Here is a 6,325-nt window from a genome sequence, read left to right on the forward strand (position 1 = left end):
GTTTACCTTCTGATCTGCGGCGGGGCAGAATCTTTCAGTGACTTTAGTCATCTACTCAACTCATTTTATCCTCTTAAGTAATTTTTGTATTTTAGATAGGGCATTCATGTAAAGCAGTTTTTTATGGTTTTGGATTGATGTAGGATTGGATATTGTTAGTTAGACATAGTTAGTTTAATTAAGTAATTACATATGAATTAATAACTGATGAATATACCGTGTTGAAATAAATTTCACAAACAAACAAACAAACAACTTTTAATATTCGGCTAAAACGAAAATTAGACCTCCCGCTTTTTATTAAACTTCTTGTTCAGCAGTTCTTCTCAATTATTGTTTTAAGAATTTTTTTCTGTTGAATGTGGTCGTTTAAGGAAACGAGGAAAACTAGAAAAGAACCTAGATCCAAGTGAGGGGAGGGAGGGGTCTTGTTTAAGGAAAAGAGCCAAACTAGAAAGGAACTTATATCCAAGGGAGTGGGGGGAGGGGTCTTGTTTCAGGAAACGAGCCAAACTAGAAAGGAACTTATATCCAAGGGAGGGGGGAGGGGTCTTATTTAAGGAAACGAGCCAAACAAGAAAAGAACTTATATCCAAGGTAGATGGGGAGGGTTCTCTTCATTGGTTCCACTTTTATTTCAAGGTATATAGAGTCCCGAGGAGGGGTTGTGAACTTTTTTTCTGACTCTTTTTTATGGGGATGATTACCGAATCGTTTTGTCGTTAAATTAACAACTTGTTACCATGGTGCCAAAACGTTGATTACTAGGCAAAATTATAAACACGTTTTGATGATCTTTCCAATGGTACCATAATCAACAAAATCACCAGTGACCATTAATTCATACGATCTTTTATTTAATATATACTCAACAAAATCACACCATGGCTTTGTTTCCTTAGAAACGTCCGTATTACACTCTTTAATACAACAGTTTTGAGAAACGCGCCTAGTGGCTCCTGTGAGGTCAATCAGACGAAATTGTTGCATGGAGAAATGTTCTATTGCATTCAAGCATCGGCCGGGATAGCTCAGTGGTTAGAGCACCCCGCCCAATTCAACCTTAGCGGGTTTCGAATCCAAATCGATTACTGGCCGTTGCTGTGTTTTTGTTTGTTTCTCTATGAAATTTTCTATTTCTTTTGAAACATCATAATGTTGCCATCCAAACTGTGCGCAAATTAAGTAAATACTTTATTAATACAAGAGTTTTCAGAAAAGCGCTTTGTAACTGCTCTGAGGTCATTTAGACAAACTTGTTCCATGGAAAACTACGAGGAATTCTTTTTGTTTCGCAGTATAAGCAGTCTCTTATGCAACGTAATCTTGCACACTGTGCTCAAATGAAAAACATACTCTACCAATACAGCAGTTTTAAGAAAAGCGCCTTGTAACGATTGGTTCGCGGCATGCTAATCCTTATTCAAAACCAATTTCAAATTTGTGACATTTTACACAGACCGTCACCATGGGAAGATGTGCTGCGGTGTTCAGATATGGCCAGAAATGCAAGTCAGTATAATTAAATGAAGGCGGATTTCACTAAGCGTCACGGAGTGTCCCTTTGCTATTTTTCCCCGACTTCAATTTCACTCGTGTCTCGGAATACAGACACGTAACGTCACAAAGTGTCCCTCAAACGTGGCTCCTCGAGTGAGCATAAAAAGCTGCATTTAGCACCTTTTTTGGGGGAGGGGGGATACCTTGTCTAAAATAGCCATGTCTAGAAAGACGAGTTTCCTCCGCCACAAGCTTCCACAAAGAGTTTCAACAGAATTTACATTTTCCTTCAATGTTGCGTTGGCTAATGAGAGACTTTGAAATATTTCATAGTCACTCTTTATATACCTATTAAAGCTAACGTGCCAAAAAGACATGCGCACCTTAAAACAGAATAAATCACCCCGGCCCACAATCGAGCGAAAATGAGACAAAGATGAAATATATAACTGGAAAATATATGTACGAAATGTCACAACGGGTTGAGTGAAGCTCGCTTAAGGGGCCACATACGAGGAACAAGCATTCCTGCCAATGCCCCTAGGAAAGTCTGAGATGCTCTGGCTTCATCCTAAATGGATGTCCTCTGATGTAATCAGAGAGGCCGACAAAGTAAGATCGATGAGCGAGGTAGCGCTTTGGTGCTACAACAGAACTCAGACCCCCTTAGTTCAACCCACAGTGTTATGTTACTTTTGTATCTTCAAATTTGGAATTTGTCGAACTTTCATTAATTTGTTTAGCTCATAATTGTCTGAGACATCACATCGCATTTCTCTTCTGATACATCATGGGAACTGCTTTTGAAAAAATATAGTTTTGTGACTCAGAGATCTGTTTGGAGCAATGCGTCTTACTTTGTATACAATGAGTTTGATATTATTAAAATAAGAGGTGTTTACGGACTAATTCCGGTATCTCAAAATGTTAGTAAATAGTGAAACAAATGTGTCGACTTGCTGTGATATCTCGAAGAGGTTTATAGTGTTTGAGGCCACAAAAGCAAAAACAGTCAAAAGTAAATGGAAGTTTGCCGATTGCTGGATGCATATATGTCAAAGCACTGCACCAAAACCGACCTCGGGAAAAGAGCGTCAGCTTTCACGCTCTTCAATAATTTCGGCCAGGTTTCTGGCCATTGATATTCTGTAACTTCTGTTCATTCCCTTATATTAAATCCACGTTCTCTCTTCACAATCTATGCTTTTTACAGATAGGAAAGGTCAGCCACTGCCAAATATTCTCAAAAGAGATGAATGCGCCTGATAGCCAGTAGGGATGACTTGAGTTCCTTCATTTTCCATTCATTTTAGTTCTTCCTTGGGTTTGAGAAAACGATACCAATTCGTTGGATATAGAGACGTTATCTTTGGTATTTTCTGTCCGTTAGTGCTATTTTTGAGGACCACATGTTAGAAAATTGCACCAAATCAATGTTAACCCACGGTAAATAAAAGTAAAAGTAAAAAGTATTTTATTGCATTTCTCAAGGAGTTTTGTCCAGGAGTCTTAATTCCCAACTGTTTTAAAACAGCCAAACATTGCACAAAAGAACGAGACAGACTTTTTGTTGGTCATTTTCGTGGAATTCCTTTCTGAAGACAGTGTTGTCTGAAAGATAAACTTTCTCCGCCAGAAGATTCTCTTTTACCATGAAACTTTGAAAGATTTCATAACCAATTCAATCGCTACTGAAGAATAGGTTGCTAATGACCATGGGCACCTGAGACGAACTAACTTGCACCCCACAATCGAGCGAAAATCAGACATAGACGCAATATATAACTGGAAAATATATATATGAAATATCACAACGTGTTGAGGGAAGCTCGCTTAAGCAGTCCTGCCAATGCCCCTAGGAAAGTCTGAGACGCTCTGGCTTCATCCTAAATGGATGTCCTCTGATGTGATCAGAGAGGCCGACAAAGTAAGATCGATTAGACGGGTAGCGCTTTGGTGCTATAACCCACAGTGTTTTGTTACTTTTTTATCTCCAAAGCTTGGAATTTCTCGACCTTTCATCAATTTTCTTAGCTCATAATTGCCTGAGACATCACATCACATTTCTTGTGCCGTGTGGGGAACTGCTTTTGAAGAAATTTTCGACCTTAAGATTTTTGTGACTTACAGAGATCTGCTTTGGAACAATGCTTCGTAGTTTGTATGCAAGGGAATTGTTTGATATTCTTAGAATAAAACATCTTTACAGAGTAATTGTGGTATCCGATCACATTGTTAGGAAGTGGACTCCCATATAAAAAGGACGGGGGTGCTTGTCGGAAATCTTGAAAAGAACCCCTAAGATGTAACAAGATCCTGTCTTGTGGGCGTCCAAATTATGGGTTTTAATTAGACAAAATTAAAAATTAGTTAATTGTCAAATTTCTCCTGCCATAATTTTTCGGCTCACTACCCTTAAAGGGACCCCTAAAGCTCCCGCTGTGGACCTTTGAAACTGAACACCCTAAGAGGAACCAAAAGCGCTTTTTTAACCCCTAAAAGGTACGACGAGCACTCCCGTCCTTTTTATATGGCAGTTCCCTTCCTCGGGATAAGTGGTGAAACAAACGTGGCCGACTGGCTGTGACATCTCGTAAAGGTTTTTGGTGTTTGAGCCCACAGAAGAGAAAACAGTCAAAATAAAGGGAAGTTTCGAGATTGCTGGATGCAGATATGTCAAAGGACTACACCAAAAATGACCTACGAAAAAGAGTGCCAGCTTTGGCTCTTTGCTATTTTCGGCCGGATATCTGGCCATTGATATTCTGCAACATCTGCTCATTCACACGTTCATTCCCTAATAATCCACGTTCTCTCTTCATAATATTTTTGTTTTTAAGGTCACCGGAAAGATCAGCCACTGGCCAAATCCTCTCAAAAGAGATGAATACACCTGATAGCCAGTACTTCATTTTTCATTCACTTTAGTTGTTCCCTGGGTTTGGGAAAACGATAAGGGATTTGTTGCAAACCTGTCCGTGAATGCTATTTTTTGAGGGCCATATGTTAACCCTCAGTAAATAAGAAGTGTCTCGTTGCATTTCTGAAGACGTTTTGTCCAAGATTGTTGATTCCAACTATTTTCAAACAGCCAAACATGGCACAAAAAAGGACATAGCATTTTTGTTTGTCATTTTGGGAGAATTCCTTTGTTAAGACAGTCTTGGCGGGAAAATGAATTAGCCTTCTCCGCCATAAGCTTCTCCGAAAAGTTTGGCTAGATTTAGCATTTGCGTTTAACGTCGTGGTGATTGACGAGTGTGAACCTTGCCTGAAAAATCTCATAGCCACTCTCTACTTAAAACAATAGGTTGCCCAATGACCATGCGCACTTGATGGAAACTTAAAGATGCTCTGGCTTCATCCTAAATGGATGTCTTCTGATGTGATCAGAGAGGCCGACAAAGTAACATCGATGAGCGAGGTAGCACTTTGGTGCTATAACAAAACTCAGACTTCCTTCGCTCAACCCACAGTGTGTTGTTACTTGTTTATCATCAAAGCTCGGAATTTCCCTATATTTAGTCAATTTGCTAATCTTACATTTGTGAGAGAGCTCACATCATATTTCATCAGCGTGGGGAATTTTTTTCTATTATTTTTGGAGCAGTGCTTCTTACTTTGTATGCAAGGACATGTAATGTTTGATATTGACGTAAAGTCTGTCAAGAATTTGTCGTTTCCATAAACGAGAATGTTTAATAGATTTACCCACACTCAAATAAAAAGACAATACACATGCGTGCCCTGGGAAAAACGTCAGCTTACACAAAATTAATTGCACCACAATTGTGCGAAAATCCAAATAAGGTGCTGTATATAATAACTCAGCAAAGGTCGCAATGGACGGGTTGAGCCAGGTTCCCTTGCGAGCCTTGGCCTAGTAAATTCAGGAAATGTCTGATCACCCAAAATAATTCCTTGATGAAATTTCGATCCTGTTTTATTTCATTTCCTGAGCTCTGAGGTGATACAGGATGCATTTGCCATGATGACTGGTTCCCTCTTCGGACTTGACGACTTAAAACTGCATACTTGATTTCAGAGTGAACGAAATTGGATTTGCCTTCTCTATCCAAACACTCCTGTATTTGATAGCCTAAGTTGTTCGCAGTTCAGTTTTTTGACTTACTGTTATTGAAGCCTCTTACTAACTTAAATATGGTTGGACAGTCGCCCTCCTCTGCAAAATTTGCGTATCTGTTAAACAGCTTAAACATTTCATGATCTGTACAAGGGTTGCTAATAGCTTAGTGGATTCACTTGAGCTTATGAGGCGAGAAGTCCGTGTTCAGGGTTGTACACTCCTTGAAGGCAATTTTTTTTCTTAATCAAATACTTCTTATTTATTATTGGGCGCAAATTATAAGGTAACTTACCTTTACTTCCACTGACATTTTACTGCCAGCAAAACGGTATCAGAGGATTTTTTGTTTCAGTTTCCCTTTATTTGATACCGATCAAAGCTACGAGTTCCCGATAGCTCAATAGAGATGAACGTAAATTGATGTAACGAGAAGGTCGTCATCCCCAATTCGAGATAACATGGCTGCTCTTTTTATCTTTCTTTTCTTTTTTTAAAACTTTTCAACCTTTAATTGTAAGCAAATTATCGTAAATATGATGAAAATATATTAAACACAACATAAAAAGTTTGTTATTTGCCCGACTTTCTCACTGCAATGAAATTTGCTCAGTAAAATTTGCATGACAAAGCCTTTTGTTTCGATTCATGAAGAACGTGTCACTGATTGGTTCTCGATAATCTCATCCATATTCAATTCATATTTCCAAATTTGACTCATTTTTCGCTGACCGTCATGGT

Source organism: Montipora capricornis, chromosome 6 (genome assembly GCF_036669925.1).
Source record: "Montipora capricornis isolate CH-2021 chromosome 6, ASM3666992v2, whole genome shotgun sequence".
NCBI classification, from domain to species: Eukaryota; Metazoa; Cnidaria; class Anthozoa; order Scleractinia; family Acroporidae; genus Montipora; species Montipora capricornis.